General features: G+C 39.8%; 1 long non-coding RNA gene across 1 annotated transcript; it reads left to right on the top strand.

Annotated features, from left to right (window-relative positions):
• The first annotated feature begins 24,272 nt into the window (after window positions 1-24,272).
• LOC104102303 (uncharacterized) lies at window positions 24,273-26,173 on the top strand. The gene is made up of 3 exons (XR_011414435.1): window positions 24,273-24,743; window positions 24,979-25,059; window positions 25,178-26,173. It is a non-coding gene; the product is annotated as an uncharacterized lncRNA (long non-coding RNA).
• The last annotated feature ends 211 nt before the right edge of the window (window positions 26,174-26,384 follow it).

Below are 26,384 nucleotides of genomic sequence, written 5' to 3'. Positions count from 1 at the left end.
ATAATTTTTAAAAATTAAAGTTATGAGAGACGGAAAAACAAGCTAACGGTAATTAGTTTGGGAGGGGGTGAATATATTCACGTGAAAAGTGAGTCGAGGCGTCACGCACCGCCAGCTTGTTCGTCACGCCATTTGGGTTCTCCTCTTAACGTTTTACCTAATTTAATTAATACTGCAAATCAAGGATAACACGTTCCGCACAGCACTACAAGTAATTCCTCTTTACGTGGCAGCAATTCACTACCACGTGTCCCCATCTAATCACCTAGAATTCGACGAACAAATAAAGCACAAAAGTAGCCCCAACACTTGTTAGGTGGTTAGTATTACAACTAACAGTATTGCCATAAAACAATTTTTATAATTAAAATAAATTAATTGAAAATATTATTATATTATTATTTAATTTCTAAGTTATCATGTGCTGTAAAAGTTACATATAGTATTGCGCGGAACTAAACTTTTTTTACCTAATTACTTGGTACAGAGTGAAGTAAAAGTCTCGTGAACCGCACGTGACTACAACGTGAATCAATTCATGGCTGCGTGGTACAGGCACGTGATAGACATTTAATTTCCTTCCCTAACTTTTTTCTCTCTTTTTATTTTTCCGTAAAATGGAGAAAATGCTTTTAACTGTAAATGAGAATTGACTCATTGAGATAGGTGTTTGGGTACGTGTCCAAACCAAATTGTTCTTTAGCTTTGGTGATGCTGATGTAACAGCAGAATCGTGTCTTTCGTGCTTTCTTTTTCTATCATTTTGTGCCGTACGATCTCAAGTCAAGAATTGAATTTTTGTGATTAGGATACGAAAACCCATGTGAAGCTTGAGAAGCAAAAAAATAATTAAGGCCAGCTATTTTTTAAAAAAATCGAATAAGTTGATGGAAGTGTTTCAAGTACACTCAATATTTTGAATTGACAATCTTCAGCCATTCAACTTAGTTCATTTTTTAATTATTTCTAAAAACTGAAAATAATTTTTTATTATTGTGATTGATGGAAAAAAATTCCAAAAGAACATTAAAAATAAAAAAAGAATTCGGAAGAAATTTCTATTCCTAAGCCGGTTCAACGCAACTCACGACGTTCACGTGCTCCTTGAACTTGATGGCGGGAGAGAATCACGTGACAAAGCGCACTTGGTCAAAAGTTTTACACAAGGATGTTCTAAATGCGCAACCTTTTGTTCTTTGCAAATCAGAATCTGTGTACCTAATCTTAGCATTGTATTATAAAACTCATGTATTAATTTTATATTAATGAAATGAGAGTTTTTAGTGAAATTTGATTCATTGGATCACGGTATGTAAATTATGTAAAGTTGTAATTACAGGATCATCAAAGCAACTTTTATGGGTTTGTCGTGAAACTTCTGCAGAACAGCGCTCTTGTCATTGTCTTTAGTTTTATTAATGAAATAAATTAATTTCTGAAAGCATGTTTGTTTTATAAACAAAGTAATAGTAACAATTATTCTGTCTTAAAGCAAACAGGTTTGTTCCTTTAAGTAAACTTATAGGTGATCTTCAAAGGTGGCCCGAGAATATAGTTTAAGAGTTTGACTTGGAATTTAGAGTAATGAAATAAAATATTGTTTATTTAAATTCTGTAGAACACTTACATTTACAGTTTCCTTAATCTACAATTACAGTAAATATAAAGTACTCCTACTTCCTTCCTTGAAGTATGTGTAGAGCAATTCAATTTATAAATAGGCAAAATACATAACTTTGCCGCTTGAATTATCTGAAAAATCCTTGTTACACATTTTTTATAGGCGAAAATAATATTACACACTTAATTTTTTAAAAGTGTGTCTAATACACATCATTTTTTTTTTTTATCACTTTACCAAATTATGGGTAATGTCACGCACTAATAAGGCCATAACACGTGTCATTAGCATAAAAAAAAATATCTAAAATTACACACATAACCTCGTCTTCTTCAACCCCATCTCTTTCCCCTCCATCTCGTCCTCCATGGACAACCAGAAAAATCAGCACACACAATTCAACCTAAAAATTAGGAGCCCAAATAATTTAATCCGAGAAAGAAATAAAAGACATCAAAAGCTAATAAGCCATGGCTCACTAAATTGCATACCAACAAATAAATTGGTGATTTGATTTTCAATTTTAACAATCTCTTACTCCTTATATCACTCGATATCTTCCTGCTCCTTTCACCTAAATATCTAAAATTTTAATTTCCACTTTTCCATGCTTGTGCATCCCTCTTCCTAGATTTTAGATACTATACAAAAAGAAATCACAGGAAACGAAGATAGCAACACGGACATTGATGGATTTGCAGGAGAAGATCACAAGGAATGGAAGAAAAAAGAGAAAAGTGACAATTGGGTTGTTGATGTTCTTGATCAATTTGGTAAAATGTATGACATTAGTTCCATATTTACTTTAATTATTAGATAGTAACTAATGGGTTAATAAACTCAAATTTGATGAAGTAATTGTAGATTGTCCGTAGAAAGGCCATAATTGATATTAGAAATGGCAAGTAAATGAGGTGAAGATAGGGAGAGATGGAGGAAAAAAATAAAATTCTTGAACATGGTATGTAGGGGGAGTTTGGCTGGCGGAACAAACAAAGAGAGAGAGACAGAGAAGGGTGAGGAAGATGAGGGATTTGCTGACACGTGGTATAAATAAGTATTTAGATAATATTTTTATTTTATAGACGCGTTTATGTCATGGTGTTTTACACATGTTGGGTCCTGGTCAAAAAAGGGTGTGTATCAGATATACTTTTAAAAGATTAAGTGTGTAATATTATTTTTCCCCACAACAAATGCATAAGAGGAATTTGGCTCATAGATCAAGTGCATAATATTTTGTCAAAATAAATAAAGTAATTCGAGGGAAAAGATATTTGAAAACAAATGTGTGATACAATCTTGAACGCTAAATCTGTAAAGCAAAATGCATAAATAAATTTATATAAATTGATTTGTATGGATAATCCACTTTTCTTGAGCTATCAATTGATGACCGGAACTTTGCATCTACTCTAAAAATGATGTGCTTGACTGTGTGGCATATTTTTCTCAAGGGAGATTTCGTCAATTTTGAGCAAAATGCTAGGAATATCTTTCATTCTTTTGAAGAGCATGGTGTATGGGTCGAAATCCGCCTCGGTACTCGGAATTAAGCAGTATCGAGAAAGGAACCGGCCGAGGTCGACCAGGAAATGACAAAGCCCGTGGTCGAGATGCAGAAGATGGTCGATGTCAAATGCCGTAAACAGAGCTGTAATGACTAGCTTATTAGGGTAGGAGATTAAAGAGAATATTTTATTGGATATTCTCTTTACATGTACTATTAGGATTTATTGGGGGTATGTCTCATATAAATAAGAAAAAAAAGACAATGAATAGAGGCATGTGAATATTCATTGTGATGAGAGCACACTTTACAAAATATTCTCTCCCTCTTGAAAAGATACAAAAAATAACTTTTTATCAAGATTCTTGTTCACATTATCCTGTACTTTTCCATCAGAAGATTTCGAATGTTCTAAGATCTGTATGTCATTCATCATTGTCAAGAGGAATAATCACATAGCTCATTATTTATTGGGTGAATCACTCTTTCTATTTACTCAAATGTCATTTATTGCTATTTATTATCAGCGCTTCTTCTATTATTGCTTATATTTTATGACTAGTTAATGTTTGTTATTGTGAGCCCTCTGCTTGATCTGTCCCACCTCACACACGCTTCCAAAACTCGCATCTAGAGATATTATCATCAACTAGGTTTAACCCATTATTATATAAATATAATAGTTTTAGCCGAAAATTATACTTTTTGGTCAAACAATTTGGCGCCGATGCCGGGGATTATCTAGTTAAATTTTCATTTTCTTCTGGATCTACAACTCACACTGGAGCAAGATCCTTTTCTCTCTGCATACATAGATCTAATATGGCAGGTAACAGAGAAGAAAGAATGAGAATAATGAGTGACCTCCAACCAACCTCATGAACATAATCAATTAGAGGTCTGAAGCAGTGGACGAGGGCGCAATGCCCAATGCCTCTCCCAGACGAGGTGGATCACCCCCTCCCCACGACAGCATCACAAAGTCTCTTCGCAAGGAAGCCTCCACATCCGTGGTAGAGAGGCGCCATCAGCAATAAAAAAGCTCCTAAAGGCCTAGCTAACTAACACGCTAACCAGCGTCCTCCATAAGCCCGCTCGGAACGCGGCTACAGATAACGCAAGGACTTGTGTTATACCACCAGCGGACGAGCAGCATAGTCAACTCCCTCCTCATCCAACTGCAGGTATTACTCACAATGTCATTAATAATGTAGGTGACGACACTCTCACAGCCATTTTGAAAAGAATGGAGGGAATGGAAAATGAGAACAAAACGCTTCGAGATCAAATGAGAGAACACAAAGAGAGGGTCGATAAAATACCGGGTGCCCCTAAGCTCTTTCCGAAGAGAGATGCCGGATGGTTCGTCGAGTAGTTGTACAGTGATGATGCCGCACCACATGCCATACCAAAGACCTTCAAAATGCCGCCTTATCTGAAAATATATGATGGCACGACCGACCGCGAAGACCATGTGACTCACGACGTCACCCCCATGAAAGGCAATGACCTCGCCAAGGAACAAGTATCCTCTATTTTGTTAAACAAGTTCGGCGAGACCCTCACGGGAGGAGCATTAACTTGGTACTCACAATTGCATGCACGCTCTATTGAAACCTTTGAAGAAATGGCCGATAAGTTCGTAACGGCCCATGCTGGAGCCAAAAAGGTAGAGGCAAGAGTAAACGACATATTTGCTATTAAACAGTCTCCGGGAGAAGGATTGAGGGATTTCCTCGCTCACTTCAATCTAGTGAGAATGATCTTGCCAAATGTATCGGAAGGGATGGCGATCGCAACTTTTCAAAACGGACTGAGCAGAAACGGTTCGAGGGCGACAGGAAAGCTACTTAGTCGACTTATGAAGTACTCCCCAACTACTTGGGATGAGATACACAACGCATATTGCGCCGAAGTCCGAGCAGACGATGATGACCTAGAAGAATCTAGGAAAGATAGAAGAAATGATATCAAAAGAGACCTCGCAGACTCGCGATCCAACCAGGAATGACATCTACCATATGTCAGAACCGCCACTACGTCCGCATCTCGCCAAAAAGAAGGCCCACCCCAATAAAAAACAGGGACTCACCGGAACGAGAGAGGTATGCCCCATTTATTATTCAGTCACAATTTTTGTGTGTCACCTACAGAAAAAGTCTATGCCTTGGAGAAGCTCGGACCGAAGGTGAAGTGGCCACGAAGATGAGGTCAGACCCGAATACCAGAAAATCAGATGCCCTCTGCGAGTTCCATCAAGAGCGAGGACACAAAACCGAAGATTGCATCACCCTAAGACAGGAGGTCGTAAATATGCTACGACAGGGATACCTCAAAGAGTTGCTGAGCAACCGGGGAAGGACCAACTTTGCTAGAGGAAGTGAACAACATCAAGGACCGCCGAAACCACCCTCGCCGACTCGTACCATCCACATGATCATCGGGGGAGGCGACAATGCTTCCATCAACAATGTGAAGTTCACCACAACCCACAAGCTCAAACGGTCGATCACTCACGAACAGTATGATGAACTCGACGAAAGTATCATCTTCGATAAGTCAGATACCAACGGTTTGGTTCTCCCTCACTATGATGCTCTTGTTATCACTTTACAAATTTTAGATACCGATGTGAGGCGCATTATGGTAGATGATGGGAGCGGCGCATGCATTATCCACCCTCGAGTGTTTGCACAAATGAAACTCGAGGATAAGATAGTGTCGCGCTACATCACACTAACGGGTTTTAACAATGCAATTGAGCGAACATCCGGTGAGATCACACTCCTCGTTCTAGCCGGTGGCGTCATGCTGGAAACCACGTTCCATATCATGGACCAAGACACAACGTACAATACCATAATAAGGCGACCATGGATACACACCATGAGAGCCATCCCCTCCAGCTTGTACCAAGTCATCAAATTCCCAACTCCATGAGGGATATTCAGTATACGAGGGGAACAACGCACATCCCATAAATGCTACAGCATCGCCTTAGACTGTACAGCCACCCAACAAAAAAAGGACAAAGAAAAAGAGTCATAGCAATCAACAGGGTCGAGATCAATATGGGATGACAGCGAGGACGTCATCAAAGACCTCGATATGGTCGAAGCTGCAGGATCGACCATAGAGGACCTCGACCCCATTCAGTTAGACAACAACGACCACAGCAAGAAAGCTTATATCGACTGCAAACTTTAGGAACCAAGTAAATTTCGTCAATTTTTAACTACTAATGCAGACTTGTTTGCTTTCAACCATGTAGATATGCCAGGTATCCCAAAGGATATCGCCACACACAAATTGATCGTCGATCCATTCCACCCGCCGGTGAGCCAGGTTAGGCGTAAGTTCAACTCCGCAATTAATGATGCAGTACGCGAAGATGTGGAAAAGTTTTTAGAAAATGGCTTCCTCAGGGATTCGATGTATCCCCAATGAGTCGCCAGCCTAGTCATGGTGAAAAAGAAGAACGAAAATGGCAAATGTGTGTAGATTTTACAATGCATGCCCCAAGGATTAATTTCCACTACCCATATCGACCAACTCATCGATGCAACGGCCGGGCATGACTGATAAGCTTATTGGACACCTACTCGGGCTATAATCAGATCCTTGTGGAGGAAGAGGATCAGGAAAAAACCACCTTTATCACTCATCGGGAGGCGTACTGCTACAAGGTCATGCCCTTCGGGATGAAAAAATGCGGGGGCAACTTATCAAAGGTTGGTGATGAGGATGTTCAAAGACCAACTCATAAAAACGATGGAAGTCTATATAGATGACATTCTAGTCAAATACAAAAGGAAAGAAGATTACATCGACCACTTGAGAGAAGCCTTCGGCATACTTAGGCAATATAGAATGAAACTGAACCCCGAAAAATGTGCATTCGGCGTGGCCTCAGGAAAATTCTTAGGTTTCCTAGTGTCACGGCAGGGTATCGAGGTCAATACCGACCAAATCAAGACCATCGAAGGGATACCAGAGCACGTGACCACCAAAAAGCAGGTTCAGAGATTGACTGGCTGTATCGCTGCCATTTCAAGATTCATTTCACCATCATCTGATAGGTGCCATAAATTCTCCGGCGTACTCAAAAAGGATAACGGCCTCCAATGGACCCCTGAGTGCGCCCAAGCCCTGAAGGAGTTAAAGGTGTACTTGTCATCGCGACCATTGCTTTCAAAACCAGAACCGGGGCAACACCTCCTTGTCAATCTCGCCGTGTTCGAAATAGCTGTGAGCGTGGTCCTGGTCCCAGAAAATAAAGGTACGTAGTGTCCCATCTATTACATTAGCAAAACACTAGTCGACGCCGAGATGAGATACCCCCACCTCAAAAAACTGGCTCTGGCCTTTGTCGTAGCTTCACGAAAGCTTAGACAATATTTCCAATGCCACCCTGTCTCGGTTGTCACGGCTTTCCCCATAAGAAGCATTTTGCATAAACCCGAGCTATCGGGCAGGTTGACCAAATGGGACATCGAATTGAGTGAGAACTATATCACATATTAGCCGCGAACATCGATAAAAGTCACAAGTCCTTGCACACTTTGTCATCGACTTCAGCGCAAAAATAATGCCCGAAGTTGAAAAAGAAGTTGTCCACGTTTTCCCCCAAATGCAATACCTTTGGGTCCTGTATACTAATGGCACATCTAACGCGTCAGGGTCCGGACTGTGACTCCTACTCGAAGTTCCAACAGGTGAATTGATTCGCTAATCCATAAGGTGCCCGGACATGACTAACAACGAGGTCGAGTATGAGGCCTTAATTGCAGGATTAAGACTAACACTCAAATACGGAGCGAAGCGGCTAAGACTGCGCTGCAATTCTCAACTCTTTGTCAACCAAGTCACAGAGACTTTTCAAATCAAGGAACAAAGGTTACAGAAGTACCAGACCGAAATCTGCAAGTTACTACCCGAGTTCGACGAGTACCAACTCGACCAGATCCCCCAAGCAAAGAATACCGAGGCGGACAACCTCGCCAAATTAGCCGCATCCACCGAAAACATTACAACCAGAGGCAGAAGTGTAGTCCATCTTTTCAACTCATCAATATACCTAATCGAGGTAAGAACCATAAACTTGAATTGGGACTGTCGCAACCGTATTGTTACATACGTGTAGGATGAAATACTCCAAGTTGATAAAAAGAAGCCAAGAAATTGCGGATGCAAGCAGCAAGGTACAACATCATTCACAATGACCTGTACAAGAGGACGTACGGTGGCCCTCTTACGAAATGCCTAGGCCCAAATCAGATACGGCGCGTCCTTGAGGAAGTACACGAAGGCCACTGTGGAGCTCATTCTGGCAATTAGGCTTTGGTTAGATGCCTCATACGGGCAGGATATTATTGGCCCACCGTGAAAAAGGAAGCCGCGAATTTCGTGAAAAAATGCGAGCAATGCCGGAAATATGCCCCGATGATTCACCAAGCAGACGAACACCTACACTCAGTGGTTTCACCTTGGACGTTCATCAAATGGGGAATGGACATCGTGGGCCCCCTCCCTGCAGGACGAGGTAACGTACGATTTCTTTTTGTTTTAACTGACTATTTCTCCAAATGGGTAGAAGCAGGAGCATTCGCCCAAATACGTGAACAGTATGTGATCACCTTTATATGGAAAAACATCATATGTCGATTCGTCCTTCCCAAGGACATCAGCAGCGACAACGGACCCCAATTTATAGGAAAGAAAGTTGCTGAGTTTTTTTAGAAATGGAATACCAAAAGAATACTCTCAACGCCATACCACCCCGCGGGCAACAGACAAGCGTAATCCTCCAACAAATCGATACTAAATATCATGAAGAAGAAACTCGAAGACGCAAAGGGTAGTGGACGAAATTATTACCAGAAGTACTCTGGTCCTACCGAACAATGCCGAAGACGAGCACAAGAGAGACGCCTTACTCATTGGTCTATGGAACTGATGCAGTAATACCGGTCAAAGTCGGGGAGCCTAGCCTATGATACTCCCACGAAAGCGGACCCAACAATGATGGGAAGGCATGAGCTTGACGAAGTCGATGAACGAAGAGATATGGCCTACACAAGGATGATCGCCCAATAGCAACAAGCAAAACGTTATTATAACAAAAAGGCAAATATCGGGCCACTCAAAGTCGGGGACACGTGCTTAAAGCTAAAACACAAACGAATAAAGACCCACGGGAAGGCAAACTAGGAACCAATTGGGACGGCCCGTGCAAAATCACGGCAACAGCAAGCAAGGAGTTATTCCACCTGGAAACAATGGAAGGAAAGATACTACCAAACAACTGGAACATTGCACACCTCAAGTACTTCAACTTTTAAGACATGAAGTGTCCCCAAAGTCGTACTCTTTTTCCCTCACTTGAGTTTTGTTCTAATTGGGTTTTCTAGAGGAGGTGTTTAACGAGGCGACGGAGGAGACGCTTCAAGTTAAAGTGCGCACATACGGAGGGACAAGATGACTAGTTCATTGCTCGACCTCTTGATACTTCTCCAAGTCGACCACTGAAGGGACTGAATAGGCTAAGACTGGGATTGAAATGCCAGCCAACGTCCGAAACAATTATGTAAATTTCTCCAAATGTATGAACAAAGCACAAATGCACGAAGTTCATTTCTATTTCTCCAAATGTACAACCAAGACAACGTCGCCTTAAAGATTACAATGCCGACATAACTATGTATAGGTTATATTCGACCTCATTCGAATTCATACCTAAATGGATCTCGACCATAACTAAGTATAGGTTATATTCGACCTCGTTCGAATTCACACCTAAATGGCCCTCGGCTATAACTAAATATAGGTTATATTCGACCTCGTTCGAATTCACACCTAAACGGCCCTCGGCCACAACTGAGTATAGGTTGTATTCGACTTCGTTCGAATTCATACCTAAACAGCCCTCGATCATAACTAAGTATAGGATATATTCGACCTCGTTTGATCCTGTCACGACCCAAACCGATGGGCCGTGACGGGTACCCGATGCCTTACTCAACCGAGTACCAACGGAATGTATCTTTCTTATTACATCATCATATACACGTGACATACGGGCCTAATAGGCCAACATGATCATTAATAAACTCAAAACATAGGCCGACAAGGCCGTAAAATCTTTCATATACATGACATCTGTCTACAAGCCTCTAAGAATATATAATTATCATAAAGGTCGGGACAGAGCCCCGCCATACCAAACAATACACATCTAAATCATACTGACCAAACAAGCAACTCCGGAGCAAATGGAGTGCACCGACATCTTCCGCTGAGCTGATCGCCTACTTGGAGGACTCTCGACCTATCTATCGAGACCTGCGGGCATGAAACGCAGCGTCCCAAGGCAAAAGGCATGTCAGTACAAATAATGTACCGAGTATGTAAGGAATAAAAACCAGTAAATAATAGACATGAGAGAAACATGTAGTAAAAGACTCGACATGTACGTCTGCATAGCTCTATGAATTATTTCATTTTTATAATGCCATGCATATGCGTATAAATGTCATACCATGCATAGGTATATGCTTTCATAACATCATCAAGCCTCTGAGGGCATCCCATCATATCATTTCGTCCACTGTGGGATAATTATAAACGTATACCAGCTGATCAGATGGTGGTGCATATATAACGCCGTAACCTTTTTCCATATCCCATATATATATAATATACATATATATGTGTATATAACGTCATCTGGTCATGGGTCAATGTACATGTATAAATGCATGAAATGCATAAGAAATACGTTAATAAGATTTCTCGAAATGTCATAAAAATCAATATGCCTTTCGGATAAACTTTATCAAATACGTATTTTTCTGAGACCCATGAACGGAAGATATAATAATAATTTACATAGTGAATCAAGAATATAGACACCCCTAGTATTTCTATGAATAGAGTCATTTATGAAAGTTGCGTATTTTGCTCGTTTCATTTATATTATTTGGATCATACCAAAAAGAAAGAAGGGATAGCCTTAACATACCTGGAGTAGGAAAAAATCTGTATGATATTCTTGGAAAAAGTTGCACCGTACTCCCTTTAAGATTGCAAAATCTCTGTTTCCCTACCGCTACTGAATTAATGGTACTTCAAGCTTTACTGACATATATTCTTATTAGCTTGCTTTCCCTTTGAGTTCTTGAAATTTTTCCTCCAAATAGCTTAGTGTATGTTTGTCCAGTTAGTAGAAATGGCGTAGAAGCAGAGATGGAAATGGCATGACTAGATTAAGGGCTACTGTTGTATGTAATAAAGGATCTTTTGGAAATTATCGAAAGCATGATGGTTAACAGAGAGTAAAATGCTAGGTGAAATTCAAAAAGCTTTTAATTACATGGCTTATCTTTGAATTGATTGCCACCTAATCTAATATGACTTAAGAGTCATTTGTTTGTTTTAGTGGCTTGCTACCACGTGGGGGTGGGGAGGTTTTTTTTTTTAATCCAATAATTAATTAACTAATTAGATAATATTTCGCTACCCGGTAATTAACCAATTACTCGCATAATTAAGAATTATCTCAATTTACTTCAAATACTACTTACTTGACACACTTTATGTATCCTACTATCATGGTCATGTGGTACCTTGTATGGCACTAATCCAAAAATACCGGGTATTGTAGCTCGAACCGTATTTTATCCCAAATCGGCAACCTTCGACGAAATTCATTTTCTTTGATTTGCTTACCCTCTCACCTTCACGAATTTACTTATCCCTTGTTTGAAATAGCATAATTCTTATAACCTCAAAATAATCTCATTCCCAAACTTACATTGATTAACTTACGACAAAACTTCAATGTACGAAAATGCGGGGCGTAACATCTCATTTTCGATCTTATATCAATTTATTTATGGCGGACTTTCATGTATGAAAACATGGGGTGTAACATCATTCCTCCCCTTTGGAACATTCGTCCTCGAATGTTGACTGATGCACTTATCATTCTCATAACCCATAGCTCTTCTGAATACTTTAATACTCTTCTTGCCATTTAGGCAACTGTTCTTTGAATAAATCCAAAGGCCAGGGTATTCCCCCTTTAAGCCTCTTTCTCACACCATGACTTGTGGTTGGAATCTTCCCAATCTTGTAATTGTTGCTACATTTTATCATACAGCCTGTACGACTCTGACTTTGTTAGTACGCCTATGCGATCTTCTCTCCCTTTCCTCCAGATTTTAGCCAATCTTTAGGCCTCACTTTGTGAACATATACAAAGCTTGATAAGATGTCCCCCTGGGCATCTATAGGTGTATTGAAGTTCTTCGGTCGGTACTTTGTCAAACTTACGAATATTGCCATATCTCATTTCGTACTTTGTAACTTCTATGCATCCATTGTTGATTTACCTCAATGTTGATCTATAATCTACCACTGATATCTTGCAACTTCTTATGTAAAACATTGCCACTAGGGCTTATGTTGCATCGAGGAATATTCGAAGTGATTTTCCTAATCCACTTAGCGGTGATATTGTACTTCAATAACCGTACTTTAGAGCATCCCAATGTGACTCACTTATGTGGGTATATCCTGTACAATTCATGAAATCCCTTCAAATCATCACTCAATCGAAGATCCAAACGGCATCCTTTATCTATCATAATCACACCCTTACTCTACTATCAGGGCATCATTTCATCTCTTTTAAATTCTACTAGTCTTAGACTCCTTTGAGTTTTGCTCAGGCTATGCTGAGCTTTCTATAACTTAGAGAAACTATCACCTCTCTTGTTTCCATGGGCTTAATTCCGAGTACTTATCCATTTTCATCACCTTCTCACTTGCCCTTTCTTATCCTTAAACCTTGTCATTCTATCATACTTCAGCTTGCGACCGATTTCCTTATGTTTTTCTGGAACATCAAGCGAGACATCACATCGTCCCTAACTCTTCTTTATTCTCTTGACTAGGCCTCTCGATACCTAGAAACCATAGGCTGGAAGGTATTGGAAGGTATACCATCATTCCTGCATACTGAATCCTCGCGCTTCTAGCATTCTATCCGAAGGATGGAGTATTCATAACCTTTTGTATTTTAGTATCTCGTACGTTGTTCACCTTTATCTTCCTTACCTTAAAGTCTCGCATCACATCTTCTATCTCGTTCATGACCTCCCTTCCACATAGGTATAATTCGCATCCATGACTTGAAGCTCTATTACAATACTTGCACCTCTGGCATACACAATCCGGTGGGGGCTTCTCACTGACTTTTTATGAGGCTCGTACTTTTCTGACTGAATTTATTGTAGAGCCGTTACAGAATATGGTTGTTGTGCTATCTCTTTTTTATCTCTGATATTAAGAGTGATTTTGCCATGTTCTCAATCATGATGTCTATAATTTCTGGGTCCAATAATCGGACTCCTGATTTACTTCGTTAATGTAACTCTTTAGTTTTCTCTTCCTTCTGATCAGCCTTTATGTAGGCTTAAGCCATCTTTCGATCTGTGGATCCTGGTATGGGTCATTACCTTACCCTTTCATGGGCGTTAGGGAATATTCATGATACAATCTTCTAACAACTCAATCCTTTGTCTATGCCCTGGACTCAATTCTTTCTTTTAACTTATATCGGAGTCTCTGATGGTTGTATGATTGTCAAAACATATGCTGCTTGGATAATACCCCTAAATCTTAAGTGCGTTCATAATGTAACTAACTCTGGATCATTTATCGTATAATTCCTTTTTCGTTCATTCTCAGCTTTCTTTGAGCATAAGCTTTTACTTTTCCTGGTCTTTCTACCTCCTTGTTGCGTGCATACTTAGCTTATCTGAGTTCTCACGCATGCCAAAATTTTTGTGCAACTCATATGGTCTCGAATATTACTTTTGGTTTTACTCCCCGCTCATTAGCCATGGTAGGTTCCACTTTCTCATGTAGTGCATACAATGTTGTAGTGAGACTTTTTTTTACATGACCATTTCCTCATTAGGTCACTGTGCTTAGGTTAAAGCCTTCTTCCTTATTTGCTCAGCTAGTCTTTTATTGTAGTACTTAGGAAAGACCTTCTGACTCTTGTAAAGCTGCGAGCTTATTACATCGTATACTTGACGGAATTTTTGATGTTCTTCCTTGCCTATAATTATCCGTAGTTACTTATTTCCACGCCCTTGTGCTTCTAGGGTTGCTCATGAACTAAAGTTTGGATTGTCTTCTAGTGGCATTCTCTTTTATTTACCTTTAACTACCCCAACTCCTATCTGAATATATCTCAAGGATCACGATGTCATATCTGCGAGTCTGAATTCCCATGTTGGGGTTCACTATGTTTATCTTGCACGATCTGTTGATTTGTCTGTAACCTCTTATCTAGCCATAACTAGACTCTTCCTGAATCAACTACTAACTGCTCGTTGGTCCATTTTCATATATGTATTCTGCGCAATCCCTCTTGGATTATTCCCTTTGTCTTAACTTACGTCTTGCACTGGCTCTTGATTTATCAATAACATCTCGGGTAGGAACCCTTACTTCTTTTCCTTGACATCGTGTTTGCATAATGTTTTGGAATCGCAGCATATCTGCAGGATAAGTACAATCTCATTCCTTTCACATTTTTATCGCATTCTTCCTTTACCATACCATAATTACTAGAACCATTTAATTCTAACTTAATGCCGCATCACTCCATATTCCCCCTTTTAGGGGAGTACTAAGAGTTGGAGCTACGACGATCTACCTATAGATGTTTTACCTCTTCATCTTTGGCGTCTTTTCACATCATCAATAACCCTTACTCGCCTTGCGGTAATCCTTCTATACCAAGGATAACGAAATTCCTCACTCGCGAGGGTGACACTTAGTGTAACTGGCACATACAGTCCCTTAAGCTTAACTTTACTCACCTTGCTTGCTTTAGGGAAGCGTCTTCTTGAATGACCATTTTCTGAATTTCTCATGAATCGTCTTCTGTTGTCCATTATATTATCGTCGGAATGAAATCTGAAATTCTCATGATGCTGACTATTATCCAATCACTCAGTCCCTAATTCATGTTTAGTTTATCTTGCTCACCAGCCCATACTGATTCCTATTATTCTGGGGTCTAACGTTTCCTCTCGGTAGTTGCGTTGGAGTCACGAACTTATTTCTCGAAATGAGGATATGACTTTATGGCCTATACTCTTTTGTTGTCTCAAGGCCTGTCACCTCTCGTTTTTTCCTTCACTTGACAATAGACTCTGTAATACTGTCATCTTTTTGATCTACTGTTATCATCCATGTACCACATTTTACACATACTGCTTTATTAACTCTCTTCTTATTTTCCTGCTAACATTCCTGTCTATCACTTTATTCTAAAAACTCGAACAAAATATTCTTTTGCTTTTAGCTCCCCTTTGCTCCATCCACTAGCTCTTCGGGTTGCCTAGCATTATCTCTCTACTAGGGACGGGAGCCATACTAAGATAATATTTATGCTTTCTAGGCTTCCAGTGCCTATCTTTGTAGTACTCATATCTAGCTATACTATTTTAGAGTGCGCCATTTGGGTATCTCACAAGGAGACCTGTTAGCACATTTGCAATATCCTTCGAAAATGTCAACTAACGCAAATAATCAATTCACCATTTTGGGTTACTCTAACCCCAGCAGGATTCTGATATCCTGTCCTTTTCTTAATCTACACCTGTTAGCCCCCAATAAGGTATAACTGAGATGGGTGTGGCCAATTATACATACCTCTGTTACTGTTGAGGGTAACTCACAATGCTTATATTTTTCTGCCGAAACTGTAATACTAATAATCTTCATTAACTGGGTGCCTCGTACCCTTCTTCACCTTGCTTCTTTTACTTGCTGAAACTTGTGTTTACCTTCTGAATCTCTCATTGTCTTTCACCATAAAGGTGGATAAATATTCTTGCCTTAAGGTTCCTTACCAAGAGGCTTACACGTCTTAGTATACACATGATCTGTTGAATACTTCATATTTATCCGTCATAAGCATGATGCAAAAATTGAGTTCCTCTGACTCAACTCTTCCACAGCTATATCTCTTGCCAACCGTCTTTCTGGATGTAGGCATCGTTGTATTACGAATAAGATAGAGTTTAGGAAATTGAGTTTTTACAACTGAGCTCTACCACACGATCTAGAGTAAGAAGAAAGAGTGACAGTCCTAAATGCCCCGTAGCCTCCTGCATATAAATGTGGTGCACAACATACTCATAAACAAGACTCTACTGGACACGGCTTGTAGACTTCATAGGACAGAACTGCTCTGATACCCCTTTTGTCACGACCCAAACCGAAGGGCTGCGATGGGCACCCGGTGCCTTACTTAACCGAGTACCAACGTAACGTATCTTTCTTATTACATCATCATATACACGTGACATACGGGCTTAATAGGCCAACATGATCATTAATAAACTCAAAACATAGGCCGACAAGGCCGTATAATCTTTCATATACATGACATCTGTCTACAAGCCTCTAAGAATATATAATTATCATAAAGGTCAGGACAGAGCCCCGCCATACCAAACAATATACATCTAAATCATACTGACCAAACAAGCAACTCCGCAACAAATGGAGTGCACTGACATCTTCCGCTGAGCTGATCGCCTACTTGGAGGACTCTCGACCTAACTATCGAAACCTGCGGGCATGAAACACATCATCCTCAGGCAAAAGGGACGTCAGTACAAATAATGTATCGAGTATGTAAGGAATGAAAATCAGTAAATAATAGACATAAGAGAAACATGGAGTAAAAGACTCGACATGTACGTCTACATAGTTCTGTGAATCATTTCATTTTTATAATGTCATGCATATGCGTATAAATGTCATACCATACATAGGTATATGCTTTCATAACATCATCAAGCCTCTGAGGGCATCCCATCATATCATTTCGGCTACTGTGGGCAAATTATCAATGAATACCAGCTGATCAGGTGGTGGTGCGTATATAACGCCGTAACCTTTTCACATATCCCATATATATATAATATACATATATACGCGTATATAACGCCATCTGGTCATGGGTCAATGTACATGTATAAATACATGAAATGCATAAGAAATACATTAATAAGATTTCTCGGAATGCCATAAAAATCAATATGCCTTTCGGATAAACTTTATCAAATACGTATTTTTTTGAGACCCATGAACAGAAGATATAATAATAATTTACATGGGGAATCAAGAATATAGACACCCCTAGTATTTCTATGAATATAGTCATTTATGAAAGTTACGTATTTTGCTCGTTTCATTTGTATTATTTGGATCATGCCAAAAAGAAAGAAGGGATAGCCTTAACATTCATGGAGCAGGGAAATATCTGTATGATATTCTTGAAAAATATTGTACCGTACTCCCTTTAAAATTGCAAAATCTCTGTTTCCCTACCGCTACTAAATTAATGGTACTTCAAGCTTTACTGACATATATTCTTATTAGCTTGCTTTCCCTTTGAGTTCTTGAAATTTTTCCTCCAAGTAGCTTAGTGTATGTTTGTCCAGTTAGTGGAAATGGCATAGAAGCAGAGATGGAAATGACATGACTAGAATAAGGGCTACTGTTGTATGTAATAAAGGATCTTTTGGAAATTATAGAACGCCTATTGTTGTATGTAATAAAGTATCTTGTGGAAATTATAGAAAGCATGATGGTTAACAGAGAGTAAAATGCTAGGTGAAATCCAAAAAGCTTTTAATTACATGGCTTATTTTGGAATTGATTGTCACCTAATCTAATATGACTTAAGAGTCATTTGTTTGTTTTAGTGGCTTGCTGCCACGTGGGGTGGGGAGATTTTTTTTATTATTTTATCCCATAATTAATTAACTAATAAGGTAATATCCCGTTACCCGGTAATTAATCAATTACCCGCATAATTAAGAATTATCTCAATTTACTTTAAATACTACTCTCTTGACACACTTTATTTATCCTACTATCATGGTCATGTGGTACCTTGTATGGCACTAATCTAAAAATACCCGGTATTGTAGCTCGGACCGTAGTTTATCCCAAATCGGCAACCTTCGACGAAATTTATTTTCTTTGATTTGCTTAGTCTCTCACCTTCACGAATTTACTTATCCCTTGTTTGAAATAACATAATTCTTATAACCTCACAATAATCTCATTCCCAAGCTTACGTTGATTAACTTACGACAAAACTTCAACGTACGAAAATGCGGGACGTAACATCTCATTTCCGATCTTATATCAATTTACTTATGGCGTACTTCCCTGTACGAAAACATGGGGTGTAACAGAATTAACACCTAAACTGTCCTCAACCACGACCAAGTATAGGTTATATTCGACCTCGTTCGAACTAACAACTACCGGTCCTCGGCCACGTTCAAACTTAGGTTTTGTTTCGACCTCGATCGAACTAACACCCGTCGACCCACGACTATAATTAAACTAAGAATATGTTCAACCATACTCGAGCTAAATGATTACGAACTAGAAAACCAAGGCAACCAAGCAACGAGATCAAAGCATACAAGTTTGAACCGTACAAAAAGAATCAGGTACAAATAACAAAACTGGTATTTCATACTTAGATTATTTTTTACAAAGGCTCGTAAAGACGCCCACAAAAAATGCACGAGTCTGTGGCAAAACAAAAAGAAGAAAAAGAAAAACTTATAATCGCCACCAGGCCCAGCAACGCCATCAGCCTGATCACCTAAGTCATCCCCATTTTCACCTTCACCATCACCATCGCCCTCAGGATACTTGTCCTCATACCAGGCCTCATCTTCAATCCGATCCATGCCTGCATACCCCTCATCATCACCGGCCTACGGTGTAGCAGGATCATAATCGCCAGCGACCCGAGCTCCACATGCCTTAACATGAGCATCCTCGAAGATGGCTTCTGAAACGGTTCCCGCCCTTATCAGATCTCTAAATATATCCAGCTGGGCCTTGGCGTGAATCCACTCTTCGTACAAATCCCGAGGAACATCAAGGAAATTATGAGTGCGGGAAGAGGATGGTCGGGCCAATAATTGTGCATTCTCGGCCTCAAGAGCGGCGACTCCATCACACAGGCCAGAAACCTCTTTCCCTAATTCTCCAATCCATTCATCAAGCCGCTCTTCTTTGAGTCTGGACGTCTCTAAGGCACTCTCTCACTCGGAACGAAGAACACGGATTGCGATCTTTAAAGCCTTCATCTTCCTCATAGCCCCAACTGAGCTAACTCTGCCTTCTCGAGATCCGCTGCCTTCTCAACGACCTCGCCAGTTAAAGAATCCACTTTGAATTCACACTTCTCGAGCTCAGCATGCAGCGAGACCACCTGGGCTTAGAGATCGTCGCATTGGGCTTCGACCCCCTACTAACCTCCAGCTCCTCTTCTTTATCCCTTAGCGCCCCCTCAAGAACGCTGCATTTTTTGATGACCCTCACCAGCTCGTCATCCTTTTCCTTCAGCTCGTCTCGGAGAGCTCGAAAATTGACACCCTCACCAAACCGCCTACAAATCTCGCGGTACTTGCCACGGTACTCACGGTATTTTCTCTCCATCTTCAGAAAAATAGACTTATGCCTCTCCTCTCTTCGGGCAAATTACAGTCTGAAAGAGAGAAAAAGAAAACATAAAGTAAGAACAAAGCATAAACTTTGAACTTGACAAACAAAAATGAAAGAAGTCGAAAAGCTTACCCTGAGAGCGAGGCCGGCTATGCTCCTAGATAAGGTGGCGTCATCTAGCTTTTCAAGGGTTTCACCCTCCACACCGGAACAGAGGGGACCAAGGGAAGGAACCACGTTCTTCGTATTAACCAATAAATCTCGATCCATGGGGATCGCAATGGTCCACGTGGACCCCTCCAATCTTACTTCGAGTCGGGTTAATCCCTCCCCCGTCATCCTCACCTCATCGGTGTCAACATCAGAGCCCGTCTCGTAACCATCCTCGATAATGCTCTTTCCTTTCCTGTCGGCCAGCGAAGGTGGACCCTCAGCCGGTCGCGAGGCCGATGGCTCATCTTGTTGCAAAATATCAAGGACTCTCGCCGATGGCCCTTCAGCTTCCATCGTGGCTTTGGGAAGGGACACACCCTCTACGGCCTCAACCGATGGCGAAATCTCGGACTGCAACTCGACGTCGTCTCCAAGTACTATTGTTGTTGTCTCATGAATGACAAAGTCGACCGTTGCTGAATCCATAACCCTGGCGATCCCGTCACCGACGTCAACCAACCTTCTCTTACAGGGAACTAAATTCCCACCGCTCGGCGATGACTTTTCCTCCTCATCCATCAGACGATACAAAAGAGAAACCGAAAGCTTTACTGCCGATATGTCCGCAAGCAGAGAAGAAACTAATGCTGAGGTAGCAGCAGGTGGAGCCGATGACCGAACAGACCTTCCCGCGGTGAAAAAAGGAACAAAAGTAGATGACCGGGCAAGCCTAGTCGCGGTCACGATGGGAATAGACTCCGAAGAAGAATCATCCTTCCTCTTACGAAAAGCAGGAAGAGGAGCCCTTGGCCTCCTCGAACATCCTCGAACTGAAAAGGAATGAAGGCTATCACTACCAAGAATAAGACTGCAACGAGTAAGCGACCATGAGGTTGAGATGGCAAACATTTGTACAGATGAACTCACCGGCCAAGGAAGAAGCAGACTCAGACTTCTTGAGAAAGCCCGGCCATTCACTAATCCCCACAATATGAGGCAGAACCCGGCCAACCCAGTTCGAAATATCCCCAACCAAAGTAGGGGGCGTAGTCTTGGCTGTACGAAGTGGGACAAAATGTCAGAATTGGTGACCAAAACAAATCAAGTGCTTTAACAAAAAAAATAGATACTTACGAGTGTAATTCCAAGTCTTAGAGAAGCCGTCCGCATTTGAAACCACGTCTTCGGTTCTGACAAAAAAGTAGTTGATCTAGAACTGATGATTTTCCTTTTCGTCCATCTTCACCACCAGGCATTTACTTCCTCGATGATGAAGGTGCAATATCGTCCCCCTATAGAAGCTAGGGGTGAAGAGATGCATCAGATGGCGGAGTGAGACCTCGACCCCGACCAATTCCGCAAACTTTTTGAGCATCCTAATAAGCATGTAGATATATGGAGAGAGTTGAGCCAGGCAAACACTATAGTAGCGGCAAAATTCCTCCGCCAACGGGAGAAAGGGAAGAGTATAGCCAACATGGAAAGGGTATGCATAGAACGTGCAATACCCAGGGCGGTGAATTTGTACCATATCGCCCCCTGCTGGGACTAGATCGATGTAGGCAGGAATGTTGAATTTTGCCCTGAGCTCAGTCAGATCAACCTCTTTCATCGCTGACTCCGAAACCTCGGGCTCGCCTTTAGGCGCCTTCGAAAAGTTAGACCTTACTTTCTCACTACGGAAAATTATTTCTTCCACCAAGGGAAAATTCTCGTCTTCAACGGCGACAGAGACGCCATCAGCGCGAGGGGGCATAAACACTGCCAAGGGGGTAAGGTTAATTCTCGCACCAGAACCAGAGGATACATTAACCATATTTCTTTTTCTTGAAAGAGGATATTCAGGCAAGGAAGTATGAGAGGTAATGAGAATTGCTAAGACTAGTAGGGAAGATAGGCATCAAGGGAAGAAGAATAAGGCATAAGGTTCTTTTTGAGAAACATAAGGAGCAAACGAACGCCGTTGCATCTCCCTTTATAAGGATTCAGGCACCAAAACCAAGAGACTATGCCATAATTACCTGGCACTAGAGTCGAAACGACAGCCCCCAACTGACAGTTATACGTGAAACGACGCGGAGCATCGGAAAAATGCGCCATGATGACGCATGACGTCGTGACGTCATTTTGGTGCAGAAGAGACACAACCCCAAAAGCTGCAGTTCACGAAAGGTCACGATGTCATCTCGTCTAAAACGTCACTGCTCGACTCGCTCGCCCAAATTTTGCCAACCGCAGTAAACAAAATCCGCTCATTGAGGTCACGTGAATCCGACCTTAATAAGAGGAGGGACTAACTGTATGGGTCGAAATCCGCCTCAGTACTCGGGATTAAACAGTATCGAGAAAGGAGTCGGCCGAGGTCGACCAGGAGATGACAAAGCCCGTGGTCGAGATACGGAAGATGGTCGATGTCAAGCGCCGTAAACAGAGCTGTAATGGCTAGTTTATTAGGGCAGGATATTAAAGAGAATATTTTATTTGATATTCTCTGTACCTATACTATTAAGGTTTATTCGGGGTATGTCCCATATAAATAGGAAAATAGATAATGAATAGAGGGATGTGATATTCATTGTGATGAGAGCACACTTTACAAAATATTCTCTCTCTTGAAAAGATACAAAGAATACCTTTTAATCAAGATTCTTGTTTACATTATCGTGCAATTTTTCATCAGATCCAAGAAGATTTCGAATGTTCTAAGATATGTCTGTCATTTATTGCTATTTATTATTAGTCCTTCTTCCATTATTGCTTATATCTTATGACTAGTTAATGCTTGTTATTGTCAACCCCCTGCTGGATCTGTCCCACCTCACACACGCTTCCAAAACTTGCATCTAGAGATATTATCACTAACTAGGTTTAACCCATTATTATATAAATATAATAATTTTAATCGAAAATTATACTTTTTGGTCAAACATAGGCCATGTGGATTGTGGGACTAAACCCTCTACAATAAAAAATAATTCAAATAAGGGGATAAAAAAAGAGTCGTCGTTCTTATAAGTAATACTAACAAATTAGTTTCAATGCTGAACGAGTAGAATGTTGTTAACAGTATGCTAGTAGTTTTAAACGTGAATCAACAGCATCCATCTATATATACTAGTAAATAAATGGAGAAGGAGACTTTGTGTAAATATTGAAAGTCAATTCTAGTTGATTCCTATAACACTATACGTACCTACGTACCCTAATTTTTAATAACTAATTAAGACACAAATAGACAGTAGGTATCATTCATACTTTAAAATTCATCACAATTTTTTTAAAATTATCTCCTTGCCATTTCACTAGCAAGAATGGACGATCACGTCGGTACAAGGAGCAACCAGAGTTGTATTCCCGAAATTGTAAATTTTTATAGGGTTAAAGTGGTAATTGGACCCTCATTCCTACGTAGCGTGTTCCAAAAAACACGTGTAGTGCGTTTTTATACTGTTTTTTTTAATAACCGTGGTGTCCGGGTCCGCTTGCATGCGCGGGCCTCGACTAATTCCACGGGATACCTGCCATCTCCCACCAGCAACAGGTATCAGGTAACTCTATCCACCAAAACTTGGATAGATGTGAAGAAATCACCTAGTATTTGCCTCCGCTGGGATTTGAACCTCAGACATCATGGTTCTCACCCACTTCATTTACCACTAGGCCACACCCTTGGGTGCTTGCGTTTTTATACTGCTTTTCCTATTATGTCCCACTTACACTATGTTTGGATCATTGTTACACATCGTTTTATAATGTATTATATTGTACTGTACTGTACTGTATTGTATCGTTTTATGAATAAAACGTTTGAATAAATTGTATCGTTTGCTGTTGTTAAATAATATTTTTATTGTTGGTTTGACTGTATCGTACAACACTGTAATTGATAAGTTCACTAAATACCCACAATTATTTTAAATAAAATTTATCAAGAATTACACATAAAAATAATTTTAGAAAACCTCTTTCTACTAATTTATCCTTAATTACGTAGCTTGAAAATAAGAGAAAAAACCTAAAAAAAAAAAAGTTAACTAATATTAGCCACATCAAAAAAAAAATTAAAATGATGAAAAGAGACAAAAAATCGAACAGAGACTTGGATAATAAAAAGAACGCACAAACCAACTCTAAAAAAGATGAAAGAAGACAAAGTAGGTCAATGAATTGGCGATTTGGAGTTAAAATAAAATAAAAATAAAATAAAATCAAATTATAGAATAATAAGTAGGGACATAATTAGAAAAGAAAATAGAAAACGATCCAACTATACCAAATCAGTTATTTTATAAAATAAGGTTTTTGGTTATTTAGGAATAATAAATTTAAAAATATGATATAATTAATTTTAAATAAACAATCAAAATAAACATTATTGGAAATGAGTAACAATCATCCAAACAAGTTGTTACTAAAATGTCCTTTACCCCGACAAAACTTATCTTCTGCTTTTCTCTCTTTCAGGAACCAGATTTTTAGAACTTCCATGGCAGTGCTATCTAGCCTTCAACGCCTGACCAAAATTTCACTTCAAGTCTCACTCATAGCATCACCTTTCGTTCCTGTTAAGCTCTTTCATTTATTCATAGGTATGTATTCTTATTTTGGGAATTTTCACCTCTTTCATTTCGTTTTTTTTTTTGTGTATCCTTTATTGATTTTTGACTTAATTTATCATGGGTTTCTTTACTTTTCTTTCTCTGTGCTTGATTTTTTATGCATCTGTTTTTCCCACTCTGAAGATGAAAATAAGTGTTTCCTTTTAGTGATTCCGGAGGAAGTTACAACAACTAATGATCTTACTCGCCACCTTTAATTTGGTTGGAGGACATATAATGTGGCAGCAGAGATATAAGAGTTCTAAAGTAAAATCAGATATGCATGAAGGTAAACGTTAACGTACCAATTTATTTTCATTTGGTAAAGACCAAATTTTGGTCATAGAAGCAGCAGTGAACTAATGACTCAAAAATGAATTTTTCTTTAGCTTTTTATGTAGTATGTGTGGAGTACAAGATCCAGTACTATCTTTCCTCTTAATATAATATGTTAAAATTTTGTTCACGCATTTGTATATTGTAATCACAAAAGTATTTTGAGATGAGTGTGTACCATTCTGCAGTGGTGTGAAAAGGACTACCATATTAACGGAGTAAATATGAGTATCATCATGCTAAATGCAATTGAGGCTGCAAGAATGAAAGTATTCTTCCTACTCTGGGCACTCTATTCCTACCCTGAGAATTTGGTTTCTTATAGTTATATTTGAGTTTTCTCTTTCATATGACCCCAGCTCTGCATGAATTATATTTCATTTACAGGTACAACGTGACTTTATGCAAAATGGTTGCAGAGAAATGGATCAGAAAAATGTCGAATATGTCAACAACTCTCGATCTTTATGTTGCCTCTGATTTTTTTGATGCAAATGGATATGATACCCTCACCATCTATCAAATATAAGGTGCACGTTCTCAGAAGCTCTTTTGTGTTCTTATAGTTATGGCTAAAACATAATCGTATTGGGACTTGATAGGTTACAAGTACCTTGCTTTATGTTTTGATGATCTAACAAATTTACTGTCAAGAACCAGATAAGGAACCGGTTACATATCCTCAAGACCTTAAGATCGAAAGGTTCCAGCTTGGAATATGTCTCGACTCTTCAGAGCCAGAGGAACAACAGAGGGAACGGATAACTATCATTCCCGAGGAAATTGTAGAAGTCAACTGCCCCAACTGTAAAGTTGCTACATGCACACGCTACAATGCAGAAACAGTGCAGCAGTCAACTTTATGGGGAGTGTCTTTTACCTACCTTGCTTACATCATTTTAGTGATGTCACAAATGCACTATTAACATTAAGGAAGGTAAAAACAAATTAGTGGTTCACTTAGAGAATTCATTCAAGCACTCTCACGGTCATTGATCATCACGCAATCAATTCTCAAGTGCATCAAGAACAAAGAACAACACTACTACGAACTAGTTCCCCACAACAAGTCATTGTATGTCCTTAGTTGAGTTGTAACTTTGTAATAGTTATTAAACTATATTTCCTACTTAGCTTGTTTAGAAGTATTCTGTAGGAAACTCGTTGTAAACCTTAAACCTTTGTGTTTGAGTCTTGGTTAGAGTTAGTCAAGTTGTAAAGTCTTTGTAATAAAGTTATTACAAAGTGGCTTATAATAGAGTATTACAAGTTAGTGAAGGATTAAGAGGTTAATTCCTAGGTTGCATAGATTGTAATCTAAAAGTTGCTCAGTAGTGAACTTGAAATCCTATAAGGGTAGGTCGTGGTTTATAATCCCGTTGAGCTGGAAATTTTTCACGTAAAATTCCTCTTATCATTTACTTCCTGCCGTGTGCGTGTGTTCCAGTGGAACAAACAGAGAACGTGGTTCTTTATAGAGTTTGGTGGACCCTTATATTCTATCAATTGGTATCAGAGCTGGTTCTTTCTATCTGGTTAACACCTAGAAAAGATCCTCATGGCTGCTCCCCCAAACTTCGAAGAAGGCAGTCTA

This window comes from Nicotiana tomentosiformis, chromosome 1, assembly GCF_000390325.3.
Source record: "Nicotiana tomentosiformis chromosome 1, ASM39032v3, whole genome shotgun sequence".
Lineage (NCBI taxonomy): Eukaryota > Viridiplantae > Streptophyta > Magnoliopsida > Solanales > Solanaceae > Nicotiana > Nicotiana tomentosiformis.
The sequence above is the reverse complement of the archived record's forward strand: the minus strand, read 5'-3'. Positions and strand labels throughout refer to the sequence as shown.